Source organism: Protopterus annectens, chromosome 5.part0 (genome assembly GCF_019279795.1).
Source record: "Protopterus annectens isolate FY-2018-M chromosome 5.part0, PAN1.0, whole genome shotgun sequence".
NCBI classification, from domain to species: Eukaryota; Metazoa; Chordata; order Ceratodontiformes; family Protopteridae; genus Protopterus; species Protopterus annectens.
Genome location: NC_056735.1, coordinates 1,359,422,244 through 1,359,439,268, shown reverse-complemented (window position 1 = coordinate 1,359,439,268; position 17,025 = coordinate 1,359,422,244). Strand labels below are relative to the sequence as shown.

At 34.9% G+C, this 17,025-nt stretch overlaps 1 protein-coding gene across 6 annotated transcripts in view; it reads left to right on the top strand.

The window, feature by feature from the left end:
- DLG2 (discs large MAGUK scaffold protein 2) overlaps positions 1 to 17,025 on the top strand; it is a 4,792,098-nt gene that overhangs the window by 1,911,548 nt on the left and 2,863,525 nt on the right. The gene's annotated exons all lie outside the window — the stretch shown is intronic.

Below are 17,025 nucleotides of genomic sequence, written 5' to 3'. Positions count from 1 at the left end.
GGTAGGCATTACGACTTTGTTTCTCAGATGTACTTTCCAAAGCAATACAAATATATTACTTTAATGAACCACTCACTTTGGTCTTCTGTTGTCAATCCCCAAGCTATTATTAGTAGCTCGGATTCTCATTTTACTTTTATTATTATTTTACAGCTCTTATACCTACTTGGGAGGATTTGTACAAGGTCTCATTCATAAAACTATTTTCCAAGTAGAATGTGATTTTGTTTGCACCTTTCCCATCCCCTTGGGCTTTACTGTTCTTAATTTTGTTAACACTGTTTTCTTTCTTGGCAGACACCTATCTGCAGTCCTGCCTTGCCCTTAAGAGAATTCACTACAACTCTATTTTATTGTCTCTATTTTTTTGTTTAAACACCTTTATTTAATTATCACTTGACGCACAAGCACACATGCATTAATATAAAAGAAAACAAACCATATTCAATTTTTAATTTAAATACATTATACATTATATGTGTTTTTTGTCATTATAACAAGTGATATAAACACATGCATTCATGAAAACACATGCATTCACTAAGTGATTTTTTTGTGTATTATTTGTATTATATATTTTGTATATGTGTTTTTAATAGATTTTATTAAATCCTGGTATTAATCACGTGTAATATGTAACCATAGTAACTAATTTTTGAGCGCTGGAGTACATTTTTTGTGTGGTTGGATTGGTTGTTTTTGTAATGAATCGAAGTATTTAAATGCTGCGATCTTTTGAATGAATTGTCTGATGAAGCAATGGTTACCACGGCAAAAGCGCTCACCATTTTGTATTAAACAAGAGGATTTTATTTTGTCGTGGTTCTTCTTATTTCAGTTATCTTCCTATAGGTGTAGACAATGTGCACACTGTATTTATATAGATGAGTCCAGATTTTTTAAACACACGGAAACAGGGCATCTATGGGAATTTATGAATTCTGCTGATTGCAACGCCAGTAATGTAGTGTATGTGGCTCACGGCAAAACATGTTTCCAATTCTATGTTGGTAAAACCAACCATCAACTTAGGGAATGGATAAGGGACCATCTCTATTGCACCAGAAAAGGGCAGTTATATAGTGCTCTAGCTAGGCATACATTGGCTAAGGATGATAAGCCTATAGTTCTAGTCCCGGTCTTACACATTCAGAATGTCATTGCTAGGATGGGGGACATAGTTAACTCTACAGAAAACATGGAGGTAAAGTGGATTCTGCGACTGGGAGCACACAGAGGCTTGGGCTTGAATGACATTGTTCCATTGAATCCGGCACTAAAATTCAGAAGGTTAAGATAATATTATCATCCTATTAAGCGTCACTCTAAAGTGAGGAGACCATAGTACATAAAAACATATGGAGGGAACATTGTGAGTCCTGGGTTGGAATGATAGCATCCCCTTGCAGCCTATTTCAATATAATTAAAAATGCATGCATATTTATTAAAGAAAACACGTGCATTCACTAAGTGATTTTTTTGTATATTATTTGTATTATATATTTTGTATATGTGTTTTTAATAGATTTTATTAAATCCTGGTATTAATCAAGTGTAATATGTAACCATAGTAATTAATTTTTGAGCGCTGGAGTACATTTTTTGAGTGGTAGCATTGGTTGTTTTTGTAATGAATCGAAGTATTTAAATGCTGCGATCTTTTGAATGAATTGTCTGATGAAGCAATGGTTACCATTGCAAAAGCGCTCACCATTTTGTATTAAACAAGAGCATTTTATTTTGTCGTGGTTCTGCTTCTTATTCCAGTTATCTTCCTATTGGGTATTTTGTGTTTTATACCTTTATTTAATTATCACTTGATATATAGGCACACATATATTAATATAAAAGAAAACAAACTATATTAACATTTTTAAATGTACATACAATATACATTATATATGTTTTTGTCATTATAGCAACTGATTTTCAGTCCAGCAGAATATGAATTTTTCAATTCCTGCTTTCCCTTAATCCACACTCCTGAACATTATTCTTCATGTCTTGTTCCTACAAATTACATTTATTCGTATTTACTTTGCTCCTTCTCTTTTCTTAAGAACCTCCTTCCATTTTCTATCTTTTACAATATTCAATACATCAAATACAGCTGGTTTAAATTTTCATTTCCGTATTCCAGTAATTGCTCTTTTTGGTAGCTATCAAAATGAAACTTAATAATGCCTTATTATAGGCAGACAATTCAGATCCTGCATCCAAACTCAAAAGAATCATTTTCTTAGTTATAACCCTTTACTCCCAAAAAACATGTTCCTAATTATCTCTTTCTTTCCCATCATACCTGTTCCATTTGCTGTCTGCCTGAAAAAAAATGTTTGAAGTCTGCTTGAGGTAGAAATATAACAATGCAAACACCTTAAAACAAAACTCATAAGCTCTGTGGACTTTCTTGAATACTTGGGAGCCATATGTATGTCCTCCCATTGCTTCCTTGTAGACTGCATTTCCAGGCTCTCTTCCCAATCTTGTCTAGCCTCTACCAATTGATTTTTATAGGCATCATGCAGTATATTTTATATGCTCTACTAATTATCATTTTTAGCAGCAACTTCTGTTCTAGGTTTGTCTAAAACCTCTGCCAGTGCAGATCTTAAATATAGGACTCACATATCTCTTTCTGTTTGCTCTGTACTTTGATATCAATCCATGGTAGGGAAGGCAGTCTATAAACTGCAGTCCAGACTTCATTTTGGCCTCACCCCACATTATTTCCTTTCTTTGTCTAGTTATTCACTCCCAATATGTTGGTTCCTTTGCCAGTTTTCTCCAATAAATCCCAGCCCCCTCTTGCATATTTTCTATGCCTACTTGCAGTCATTCTTACTGGCAAAATTTCCTTTTTCCATTCCTATGTTAGTTAAGCTCTTAGAACATGTTCTGTAGGTTTACATATATAATATTCTGTATGATTGTTATTACTCTCCTTAAGAATCTACATCCAAAATCCAACTCTCTTCCTATTTCTTGAATTTCACCCCCCAATCATCATATCACCCCTTTCAACTTTGAATTATATGCTTTTGCTTGTGTTATGTATATAAGCCTTAAATGTGTAGCTCTGAAATATTCCTGCAAATCAAGAAATCCTAAACCACCTTGTTTTATTGTGAATGTGACATCCCTGCTCTGGGCCAGTAATAAGGGAATGTCAATCCTCACCACTAACACCAGTGAAGGATGCTCACTTGGGACTGAAATAGATACACAGAATTATCAGATGCAGCTCTCTGCACCAAGCACAATTTCCTTTAATAGCATACAGGAACACACTCAGTCCAGGGTCTGGGTTTTCATCTCTCACTCCAGGCCCCACATAAGACTTTCCACTGACACAGCTGATGAGTTTAATCCTCAACCGAGTGTTCCAAGCCAAGTCCTCCATCACCATCTCTGTGAAACCAATGCTCTGTGTCCCTGCTCTGACTAGCTGACACACAGACACTCTTTGAGATTTGATTTACACACACACACACACACACTCAGGAATTTCTAGCAAACAGATTTGACATCTGCATGTCTTATCTGCTTTTCCTACAAAGCATACCTTTCAAGTGCACCTCATTATGGGGATTGTTCCTCATTTGAGGTCCTGAAACATTCATGTTCCTTGAAGTTTCACATTGAAAGTATCTGTCGCACATTCAATGTTAGGTATTTTTTAACTGATATCCATGATGAAGAGAGCAGACTCATATTAATTCATCAAGATAAGTTTTTTTATGTAAATTAGCACATTTTAACCATCTTATGTGCTTCCTAAGTGAAGTTGTTAGTAAGCTGTTTGTAAGTGTTCCACATTTTGCCCATTTGTCACACATTAAAACAGACAGTGTTCCTCATTTTGGAGATGGAGGGTTGGGAGCTATGCTACAAAGATGTAAATATAGTAATGGGCTATCTTCGATCTTCGTAAACTCCCAGCATTCCCCTCCCAGGGAGATAATTATCTGCAGACATTAAGTCACAACATTTGGTGACAGGAAAACCAGCATAAACTTCATTAGTTTTCATTCATCCATGAGGAGTGCAACAATTACGATCAGCAACAGATCCTCCTTGTTGATTGGTTATTGTATTGATTTTGACTTGTTGTAGTGTCTTTGTGTAAAGTTATTGATTTGGTGGATATTTTAGGTGACATGATGCCTATGTGACTTTTCCTTGTAGATAATGCAATTTTTGTGGGTTCATAGATTCTAATAGTATTTTTATTCATCCCCTGGATCTACATGAATATATCTTCCAGGTATCTGCTGATTGTATGTCCGAACATGTTGTTTATCTTGCTTCTTGTGAGACTTTTGGGATGTATTATGTGGGTAAGACTAATTGGAAATTCAGGGATAGGATCCATGAACATTTATACCAGATCAGGATTGGTTCTGCTGTTAATGCACTCTCAAAGCATGTTTTAGATATTGATGAAACTCATGTCTTCAGGTTCAAGGTTATAGAAATGACACGTCCGAATCCTAGAGGTGGGGATATTAAGACTTATACTGACAGTCAAGAAGCGAAGTGGATCATAAGGCTTAGGGCATATCAATACCCTGGCCTTAATGATAAGGTACCCATTAAACCCTTCCTGAAGTCTAGAGGGCTTAGGGTTAGATAGGGAGTGTGTTTCTTTTTCTGCCATTTTTTTTTATATACACAGTATTTGTTAATGTTTTTAAATGTCTATATATGTTTTTGTCAATATGTATATGCATATGATATTATTATTATTCATTATTTTTTAACTAACAGTTTGAGTAGAGAGCTGTTTAATTGTTTTCTATATACTTTTATACATAATTTAAGTTTAAATGTCTGGTGCTTTAAGAGTGAATTGTTATGTGTTTCTAACCAGTATTGGTAATTAAAACCTTTGAATTTTGGGAATAGTTATGGTCTGATGAAGCCCTTCTGGGTGAAAGAGCTTACCTTTGTTGTTGGAATAAACTGATTTTTATCGTATATTGGATGTGATTTGTATTTTACAGCCTTGTATCGCTCCAGCATCTACTGTTTTTGTTCCTCTTTATTACTGGTTTGGATTTGGCTGTTGGAGCGTTTACTTGTGGAAGCATCTCTTTTTTAATGATTCAACTTATTGTTTTTACATCTGTTTGTAAGAAGACGTGTTGAAATCAGATAGAAGTGTTTATGTTAATTGGTTTATGAGATCAAGTGGCTGGAAATTATGTAATATACACTGAGCTTCATCATTAATGGCTATGAGATTTATATCTCCATACATGTATATGCACATGTACATGCATGTATAATTCAACAGAACAGTACACAGGTAAAGCAGAATGAGAAGGAAGATCTATCATGTAATATCATCATCTATAAGTGGAGAACAAGTTACCCAGGAAGGAATTCTTCTACAAAAAGACAACGGAAGGTGGAAATAACAGAGACATTTGCATTCTAGAGAGGTTACAGAGGTCTGCACAAGGGGCCTGATCTATAGGAGCTATATAAGAGAGAGCATGATACCCAGGTCAGGGACAGTCCAAGACAGTTTTATTGGTGGGAGTCTGATACTCTGGTAAAAGCCTATTGAAGAGAAGAACTTCACAGGCTTTGAAAGAGAAGATTCATCCCATAGTGGTAATGGAATATCAGAGATAGCAGGGGTCCTGAAGGAAAATAACTTGAAATAAGGCAGGCATACAACTAAATGAAGCTTGTACATTCAGCATAAGTGAACCTTAAAATAATACTGAGGAGAACTGTGAATCAGTTAACTTTAGTGAACTATTTAAGGATTATTATTTAAGTTTGAGAATTAATCAAAAAATATTAAAATGTTTTATTAAATTCGTATATTGATGTGGTTTCAGTAAAGGCAAGATTTAACTTATAAACGCATCCTTTGTGTGTTCTGTGAAAGTCAAAGATTCGTAATAAATGGAGTTTATGCTGTGAAATGAAAAAAATATAAAGTGGAAAATGTATGCCAGTTGAGTAAAATTCCTTAATGAGAAGCTTAAGGAGGTCTTAATTCATTACTCTACACATATCCATATCTCTGTCTGTCATCTAGCTATCTGTCTATCTATCTATCTATCTATCTATCTATCTATCTATCTATCTGTCTACCTATCTATCTGTCTATCTGTCTATCTGTCTATCTGTCTATCTGTCAAGCGATCCTTCAATCTGTCTATCTGTCTATCTGTCAAGCGATCCTTCAATCTATCTATCTGTCTATGTGTCTGTCTATCTGTCAAGCGATCCTTCAATCTATCTATCTGTCTATCTGTCTATCTGTCTATCTGCCAAGCGATCCTTCAATCTATCTATCTGTCTATCTGTCTATCTGTCTATCTGTCAAGCGATCCTTCACTCTATCTATCTGTCTATCTGTCTATCTGTCTATCTGTCTATCTGTCAAGCGATCCTTCAATCTATCTATCTGTCTATCTGTCTATCTGTCAAGCGATCCTTCAATCTATCTATCTGTCTATCTGTCTATCTGTCAAGCGATCCTTCAAACTATCTATCTGTCTATCTGTCTGTCTATCTGTCAAGCGATCCTTCAATCTATCTATCTGTCTATCTGTCTATCTGTCTATCTGTCAAGCGATCCTTCAATCTATCTGTCTATCTGTCTATCTGTCTATCTGTCAAGCGATCCTTCAATCTATCTATCTGTCTATCTGTCTATCTGTCTATCTGTCAAGCGATCCTTCAATCTATCTATCTGTCTATCTGTCTATCTGTCTATCTGTCAAGCGATCCTTCAATCTATCTATCTGTCTATCTGTCTATCTGTCAAGCAATCCTTCAATCTATCTATCTGTCTATCTGTCTATCTGTCAAGCGATCCTTCAATCTATCTGTCTATCTGTCTATCTGTCTATCTGTCTATCTGTCAAGCGATCCTTCAATCTATCTATCTGTCTATCTGTCTATCTATCTGTCAAGCAATCCTTCAATCTATCTATCTGTCTATCTGTCTATCTATCTGTCTATCTGTCTATCTGTCAAGCGATCCTTCAATCTATCTATCTATCTATCTATCTATCTATCTATCTATCTATCTATCTATCTATCTATCTGTCTATCTGTCTATCTGTCAAGCGATCCTTCAATCTATCTATCTGTCTATCTGTCTATCTGTCAAGCGATCCTTCAATCTATCTATCTGTCTATCTGTCTATCTGTCAAGCGATCCTTCAATCTATCTATCTGTCTATCTGTCTATCTATCTGTCAAGCGATCCTTCAATCTATCTGTCTGTCTATCTGTCTATCTGCCTATCTGTCAAGCGATCCTTCAATCTATCTATCTGTCTATCTGTCTATCTGTCAAGCGATCCTTCAATCTATCTATCTGTCTATCTGTCTATCTGTCAAGCGATCCTTCAATCTATCTATCTGTCTATCTGTCTATCTGTCAAGCGATCCTTCAATCTATCTTTCTGTCTATCTGTCTATCTGTCTATCTGTCAAGCGATCCTTCAGTCTATCTATATGTCTATCTGACTATCTGTCTATCTGTCAAGTGATCCTTCAATCTATCTATCTGTCTATCTGTCTATCTGTCTATCTGTCAAGCGATCCTTCAATCTATCTATATGTCTATCTGTCTATCTGTCTATCTGTCAAGCGATCCTTCAATCTATCTATCTGTCTATCTGTCTATCTGTCTATCTGTCAAGCGACCCTTCAATCTATCTATATGTCTATTTGTCTATCTGTCTATCTTTCTATCTGTCAAGCGATCCTTCAATCTATCTATATGTCTCTCTGTCTATCTGTCTATCTGTCAAGCGATCCTTCAATCTATCTATATGTCTATCTGTCTATCTGTCTATCTGTCAAGCGATCCTTCAATCTATCTATATGTCTATCTGTCTATCTGTCTATCTGTCACGCGATCCTTCAATCTATCTATATGTCTATCTGTCTATCTATCTGCTTGTCTGTGTGTCTGTCTGTGTAAGTGTTTATATAAACACAGGACCCTAAATACAACCCTTTAGCAATGCACATTATATAGTGCAGGGAGAACAGTTGTCAACAGGTGGTTAACACACAGGGGAAAAGGGAGGCAAAATTTCATGGTCTGACCTAGAGCAGTTTGAGGAGTGAAAGTAAGAAAAAGGAAGCCATTGTGAAAGGACAGATGAAAGAAATGGTGAGAAGTCTTGGGTAGGAAAGATAGTGCCAGAGGAGACCATGTTGTGCCAACATAACAAAAACACTAAAAGAGAACTGGGTAGGGAATGACGCTACATTAAAGGAATCTTCTAGGAAGATAAAGGAATCTTCTAGGAAGAGCAAAGAAGATTTAGGGAAGGGATTGATTGGAACACAGGAAGATAGGCAATCAGCACAAGCAATGAAAATGGCCAGTTGTGGAGGAAGTAGAAGGGCCAGGTTACAGGTAGGACAGGTACTGGCATGTTGCAGGAAGTGAAGGAGATGAGAGTGTCGAGCAGAGAGGTGGCATTTGCTATTCAGAAACTGAATCACAAGGGTTTAAGAGCCCAAGCAAATGAAAAAAAAAAAAAAAAAAAACACTATAAATCCATAAACCAGAATTCAGTTTTAGGCTCACTAACTTAGCCTTCATCTTTATTAGACCTCTTGTTTCCTAAGCACTATTTGTAAGTTAGAGCAGGAAATGTATGATGCCACAATTAAATATAAGAAAATTATTGCAATATATACATATGCACACACACACACACAACACACCTGTATGTATAGATATATATATATATATATATATATATATATATATATATACATATATATACACACACACACACACACACACACACAAACAAACACACACTTATTTTATCTATATCATTATATATATATATATATATATATATATATATATATATATATATATATATATATATGGATCTAGGACTGATGACCGAAAGTTCAACAGTCCAAATCCACTGTCACCGAACACACTTTAACGAAAGCACCGCGCTTTTGCTAAAGTGTGTTAAAAAAAACATTAAATCTACTTTTACTTAGGGGGAAAGCCCCCCTGCACCCCCCACAACCCCCTATTTTAATATTCTCACTCTGAGATCGCACTACAGTAGGGAAAAGGGAACTTTCCCTTATCCGCACCGTAGCACGACTGGCACAACAGGCATACGTACGGGGTTGGGAGGATGGCCTAATGGGTAAGGTGTTTGCCTTACAAACACAAGGTGCAGGGTTTGAGTCTCACAAAGGATAATTGGCTAGACTTGCAAGGGCAGTTAGCCTAGTACTAATCTATGAACCTATGTAAATGCTGCTTCGGTGAAAAGCATTTTATGCCCGTCCATTAGCGATTTGGTAAAAAGTGCATTCGTGCAAGAGTCCTAGGTCCATATATATATATATATATATATATATATATATATATATATATATATATATATATATGGTTCCCATTCAGAAGCCTGAAACATCATAAGCCTGAAAATCAAAATCCTGAAACCAAAAGCCTGAAAATTCAGAATCCTGAAAACTCAAAATCCTGAAAGCCCAAAATCCTGAAAGACCAAAATCCTGAAACTCAAAATCCTGATAACACAAATAATGCTAATATGTCACTATAAAGACACTAATATCTACCAACTGACCCTGACCCTAATCCTAACCCTAAGGTCCGTCACTATCGCACATTCACCTGACCCGCGCCCTAAACCTAACTCACTTAAACCGCCCCTAACCCCAATATTTGTCACTATTGCATACATGCCTAACCTGCGCCCTAACCCTAACTCACTGAAACCGCCCCTAACCCTAAAATAAAACCAACCGCACACTTACCTGACCCCAACGCATGATCTAACACCACAGGGCTAACAATAGCAAAGCCACAATGACATCAGTATGTCTATTTTGTGTTTTCAGGATTTTGAGTTTCAGGATTTTGGTCTTTCAGGATTTTGGGCTTTCAGGATTTTGAGTTTTCAGGATTCTGAATTTTCAGGCTTTTGGTTTCAGGATTTTGATTTTCAGGCTTATGATGTTTCAGGCTTCTGAATGGGAACCATATATATATATATATATATATATATATATATATATATATATGTGTATCTGTGTGCGTGTGTGGGTAACATTATTTCCGGCAAAAATATGTGTACATATGCAGTAAACATATAAGTAATTAATTTTATAAAAATAGCTAGATTTGAGAAATCAATCATTGATAAAAAAAAAAAAAATGACATTTTGAAAATTAAGTTGAAATTAATGTCCAAATATTGTCTTTCAAGTCTTTAACATCAATGTAAAATCAAATTCAGCAAAATAACATGAATTTCAGAGTCAAAATCTAAAAATCAGAATGAATAAGACAGGACCATTACAGCTGAAGAACTATAATTAAGATATGGTAGGAAGTGTCTAAAGTGATGACTGAGTTGCATCATGGGTGCCTGTGTGAATGTTGAGGGAGTGCCTATAATACCACCATGCATGGTCTGTTTTAAGAATATTATCATTGTTAATTTTAACACTGTAATGTTTGATTCAGAGAGATTCTCACTACCAACCCACATCAACCTATTAGCAATAATTGCAAAACGCTCCCTGAATCCCAACATTTGAACTGAGATTAAATCTAACTACATGTGGTCTGTTGTTGTTTTTTTGTTTGCTTTTTTTGGGATTAATAGAAAACACGTATAATCTTTAATTGCTAAATACATCTATTCTGGTTTTATTATAAACTCATGAGTCATATATAATGTTTCTCTGTATAGTAAGCTTCACAACAAATGTCAATAAAGTGCAATATTTACAAAATAAAAATTTGAAAAACTCTCTTTTGTTTTTTCTGATTGTTCACTAGTAGTGGGCTTTTAAAAATGTTTTAAACTATAATCAAACACAATATGGACTTGTCTTTCCAGAAAAGTAAGTGTCTCAGCTCAAATCTTTTCAAAAAGAATCCAGCAAGACAGAGGGACTCCAAAAAATGGCCAATTTCAATAAAAACCTTTTATTGTCAACAACACAATATGGTATTGAAACTGAGTTTTTTAGTTTGATAGACATTACCTGAAGAAGCAGCTCAGTCTGTGAAAGCACTCGTGCTGTTGACAATAAAAATGTTTTTATTGGAACTGGCCATTTTGGAGTCCCTCTGTCTTGCTGGATTAATTTTTTTTTTTTTTTTTAGTTTTCTTTACTGGGACTTCTTTACCAGAAAGGGTTGGTATTTGTGTTTGTTCTTCAAAAAGCATATTTATAGAATTGGCCTGCAGAGGCAAATCCAGCACTAGCTGACCTAGGGACGACTGGCTTGGGGAGACCCCACTAGATAGGGAGGGGGGCCTACTGGCTGGGGATATGCCACAAAACTTGCATTTCTTCTTTAAGAATGCACTCTCCATGCGTAGCATTTTTTCTTGAAGAGACATATGCAGAGTGTGTCAGTAGTACTATCTGAACATGCATCTTAAGTATGATGCGCACACATTTAAACTGAAAGAGAGCGTGCAGTCTTTGGATTTATGCTGTTGTCGTTCCTGCTAAACACAGCATTCATGAAGGAAATAGCAAGTTAGTGGAGGTGTGTGAGTGTGTGTGTGTGTGTGTGTGTGTGTGTGTGTGTGTGTGTGTGTGTGTGTGTGTGTGTGTGTGTGTGTGTGTGTGTAATGTCCCAGTAAAGGATGGCAGGTTGGTAAACTCATTCATGCTCAAGCACTTTGTCTTCAATACAGGATCCCAGAGGATATTTTAAGGAATGTTGCATGTCAGTACATTTTCAAAGAATGTTGATTTTCTGTACATTTTCAAGGACTGTTGAGCTTCTGTGCATTTTCAAAGACTGTTGAGCTTCAGAGCATTTTCATAAATTTGATTTTCTGCAAATTTGCAAGGAATGTTGAGTTTCAAGGGAAGAGAAATGTACTGTTGCTTGTGCTAAGTCTGTTTTCAATGTGTAACTGTTTTATTTAGCAAATGGCCATCATCCTTGTTTGTGCTAAAATTTTTAAAAGTAGTGTTAGTAGCACAACAGGTAGTATACTTGCCTTTGGTGCACAAGGCTGTGATTTCTACTTCCACACCATGTGCATGGAGTGCTGATATTGCAGTCACTTCTTTAATAGTGGCTGGAGGTGCCACACTTCTAAGTGTGTCCTCCTTTGGATGAGATCCTAATAGCTATGACCTGTTGCTGGTTTGATAGCCATTCTATATTGCAATATTACCAGTTTACAATTTTTTTTTTTAAATGTAACATGGGCCATTTATTTTTCAAGGCCAGCAAGCACTGAATTTATACATGAAACACTGAAATATAAAGATGTTTGCCAGTTGCAACCTCTTCATTAGTTGTAGATCTCTTTATTGTAGAATTATTCAGATGACTTTTACTTCTGCAGAGTTTGTTTAAATTGACTGATATTGGTGGATGGTAATGCTACAAATTTGAGTGGGCTTTCGCGATTGAAATGTTCTGCAATGAGTAGCTTTATCCTTATTGGTTCATAAGTTTTGTTTCCTTGCTTACTGGAAAAATGTTCAAACCTAAAATTTAAATCACACTCTAACAAGTAGTGTTGCATTATACAAGGAATATAATTTAATACAATCAGGATGGTGCACCAAAGAACATATGCATGGTCCAGAAATGTGTGCAAAGGGCCTATGGCTTGAAAACAGCCTGAAGGTAGACTTAATCTGCAACTGGCCAGATGCATTTTCTTTGAATGTGGGTTTTAAAGCCATTTCCATGAATGTGAGTTTCAAGGGCAGAGAACCTTACTGTCCACGTTACGTCTGTTTATGCTGTGAGACTGTATTGTTTTGTTTTGAATAGCAAATAGCTATCAATATTTGTGCTACAAAATTTGAAATGAAAGTTTTAATATCTCTAATCTTTGTTGAAGTAAAGACGAAAATAGTATCACACTGATAATTAGAACAGTGTTTATAGTAACTGGGGAGAAATAGCCAAGTAATGGGAGAGCGGAATGGCTGGGCAGGGGATGCCGTGTGGGAGGACTTTATCCATTACCCTGCCTATAGCCCTATCACCATGATCTGGCTCTGTTGACCTGCATTTTTTCCATTATCATATTGGCATAGATTGTCTGTCATAATTTAGTTTATCCATTTTTTACCTAGGTAAGAAAACTTGTCTATCATAGACCCTTTTGATCCTCAATCTGAGTCACAAACGTTAGGGAAAACGCAACATTAATGGACAGTTTAGAGCAGCAGGGAAGAAACAGGATTACCTGGGGAAAGCACTTTCAAACATGCGCAAAATATGCAACTCAAAATTCATCCGAACTGGCTATAAGTTTATTAATAAACTTCTTAGACATATTTTAAATTTCTAACTTCAGTGTGTACACCTTCCAAAATTCTGAAAACTGCTAACATCACTTCTCCCCACCCAATGCCCACTAACTAAAAGTGAGTCAGAGGCATATTTTGTTGCTTTCCACATTAGCAAAAAATTTGAAAAAAGCGGTTGCTAAGCAGCTAAAGTCATGCCTCCCAGCTTATGAATTGCATAACAAGCTGTTAAGAAAGGACAGATCAGGGCTGATACTCTCCTTGCATTTATGTACATCATCCTCACTTCAGTGGAAGAAAGTCAGCTTATTAGTTTATTGTTTGTCAATCTGTCTAAACAATTCAACTCTGTGAACAACTCAGTTTTTTTTACAAAGCTTAAGCAAATTCTTCATTAAACTAGTTTTGAAATTACTTGTACAATCTGTCATTTAGAATTTCTATAGAACAAGTTTTGTATAGCTCATCAAATTAAGAAATGCATACCTGAGGGACCAAACATTCAGTGAATCACTCAACATTTCACAAAGAACTGTCACTGTAGGGTTTAAACAAACTTTTCATTAGACTGGTTACAGATTATCTGTACAACCTGTCCTTTAGAGTTTCCATTGAACAATAAGTAAGTGTAGCTCATTTAGTGTTACCACCGATCCATTTTTTTCCAGACTATCTGGAAATCATACCGATTGTCCTGTAGTCTGGAAAACACTGGACAAACTCCAGTATTCTGTTTAAAAAAAAAGAAAATCTGCAGAGTTACTATGCTTTTTACAGGAAAGCCTGGTAAATTGGCAGAAATAATAGAGGGTGTTTCCATCATCTGACATGATGATAACATCACAAAATGAGTGGGCAGTGGACAGGGAGAGGGGGAGAGATGGGTAGGGTTATGGGCGGTATAAGAGGAGTGCCCTTGATCCACTTTTAGCCACAAAGAAATGTGCTCATCAAATATCATACACAACATTTTTTCAACAGCATTTTATTCTTAGCAAATGTACAGATGAGACAAACAACAGAATGCTTTAAAAGCAAACATCCTTCTTTTTTATTATATATTTCAGCACTTCTCATAGGATTTAATCTTATCCCCAAAATAAAACTGAAAAAAATCTCTTAGTAAATATTTTTCTATACTTTCTGGAAACATGTTTACATCTCCCACATTTGTTGATTTTCCTAGTACATATGTCTATAACATATAAACTTTCTTATAAAAATGATAATTTAAAACTTCACCATGCTCTTTTTCCTTGCTTTTTTCTATTTAACCTTCCTTTGTTCCATAACCTTTTTCATATCTGCTAAATTTCATACTTATCATTTCTTTTCTGTTATAATAAATTCCATTTGCATTTTTATTTTACCAAAACCCTTACTTCTTGTATTAAACTGCAATCTTTATTTTTAATGCTGTTCCATTATTTTCAATCACCTTCCTCATCCACTCATGATTTTTTGTAATAATAACAAGAGCATTAGCATATGGCATACAAGTTGGTACTATAACTCCTTTATTCATTTTGTAAACTGCATACTTTCTTTTACACTTATAAGTCTGTATTATCACATTCTTCACTAACACAAACAAAAACATACTTAGTGGACATCCTTGCATTACCCTTTTTATTTTTAGACATTCTTATAAGACATCCATTTATCATCACTTTCATACTGAAATTTTCATAGCATGTTTTTTATTTATAACTTGCACTATTTTAAGTTTATTCCATATGCTTCAAGAATCCTCAACATAGCTTTATGATGTACTCTATCAAATGCATTTGTTACATCACGTCACTAAACATATATAGTTTTAACTCCTTTATCTATTATTGACATGTATAACTATCTTTACTACTGAATACTGCATCTTCTATCATTTCGTTTTGAATCTTTCCCATCCATTTTTGCATTATTCTCACAAAAATGTTATAGTCCGTATTACCTAATGTTATAGGTCTTTAGTTCTTAATATCTTTTTTTACCTTTCCTGCATATAAATTTTATTATACCATTACATATTTCTTTTTTTCTTTATATCCTCCACTAACTATTCATTGACTACTTTACAAAAGATTGTCATCTTCATTCATCTCCTCATAAAATAGCATATCTAAACCTGGTGCTGACCCTCTTCTCTTCTCTTCTCTCCTCTCCTCCTCTCTTCTCTTCTCTTCTCTTTTCCTCTCCTCTCCTCTCCTCTCCTCTCTTCTCCTCTCTTCTCTTCTCTTCTCTCCTCTTCCTTCACTGATTTTTGTAATTCCCTCATAGTAATCTTTTTTTTCCATTAATTATGTAGGGCATATGTTTGATATACTACACGATGGTAACATATATAGTACAGCATCACAGAATGAAATTAACATTTCTTATAGGAAGATTGATTTATTCTTGGAAAACTGACATTTACAAGGGATTATTTCAAATTCTCTACATACATTTTTATCCAATAAATCTCCTTTTATCTCTTCAATCTTTGGTATCCCCAAGTTTCATTAAGATATCAGTAAACCTCCCCTGTGGCCTATTGTAACTAAACAAGGTTCAAAAATATATCCTTTAGTTTTTTTATTGATGGACTGTTGAAACCTTTTTTCAGCAAGCCACCCATGTTTTGAAAGATTCATGGGACTTTTTAGGGGAAATTACACAAGAATTGTTGAATGATAATTTGTATTTCTTTACAATAGATGTAGTTAACTTATTTACATGCATCCCAAAGGATAAAGGTAAGGATATGTTTAATTATGCCCTGGCTGATTGTAATTTTTTTATAAAATAATGATATTTTTTTGCTGATGAAGTTGATGGATTTGGCATTGCCGAATAACTACTTTTTTTTTGAGGGAGAAAGATCAAGGGTGTAGGTATGGGGGTATCATGTGTCTCATGCTACATCAATCTTGTTATGTGGTCTTGGGAGGGTTAAATATTTATTTCCCTTAAGACTTTATTCTCATTGCAAATTATATTTAAGGTCTTTGTATGATATATTTATTATTTGTAATGGTCCTATTGATGCAATCCATTAATTTATTGATTATATTAATAATACAACTATGTATTTAAAATGTATTTATTCCTACAAGTTTAATTTCATTTACTACTTGCATACTACTATTTTTAAGAATACAGTTGGTTTTGAGTTTAGCATTTATAGGAAGCCAACCCTTTCTAATACATATTTGTATTTTAACAGTTTTCATCCCTTCCACTACAAAAAAAAAAAAAAAAACTGGTAAGAGGCCATTTTGTTAAAATAGCCAGAATAATAATCAGACAAAAAAGATTTTTAAAAGATGCTATTATTTTGAAGAGTATGTTCCTTGAGATGATATCCACAGTTGTTAGTAAAAAGGATTATGAGAGAAGTTACTGATGGTTGGGGAGTTAAATACAAAACTTTAATAGGGCAATGTCTTCACAATGAAATAGTGAATGGTAATAAACTGAGTAATACAGAATGAAAATATTTTAAGAGAGCCTTTGTTATACCTTATAGTATTGGTATGGAGAAGATTGATATAATTAGAAAAAACTGGACCATTTTTAAACCAAATGATTATCTTTATAAGTTATTCAGGGATTCATGAGTTTTGTACATAAAACAGCAGCTAATTTTAAAGAAATGTTGGAGAAATCAGGGTGACAGGATAATTCTATAGGAGAATTTTCTAAAAGGTGGGGTATGAAGAAATGTGGTATGTGTGGGAAATG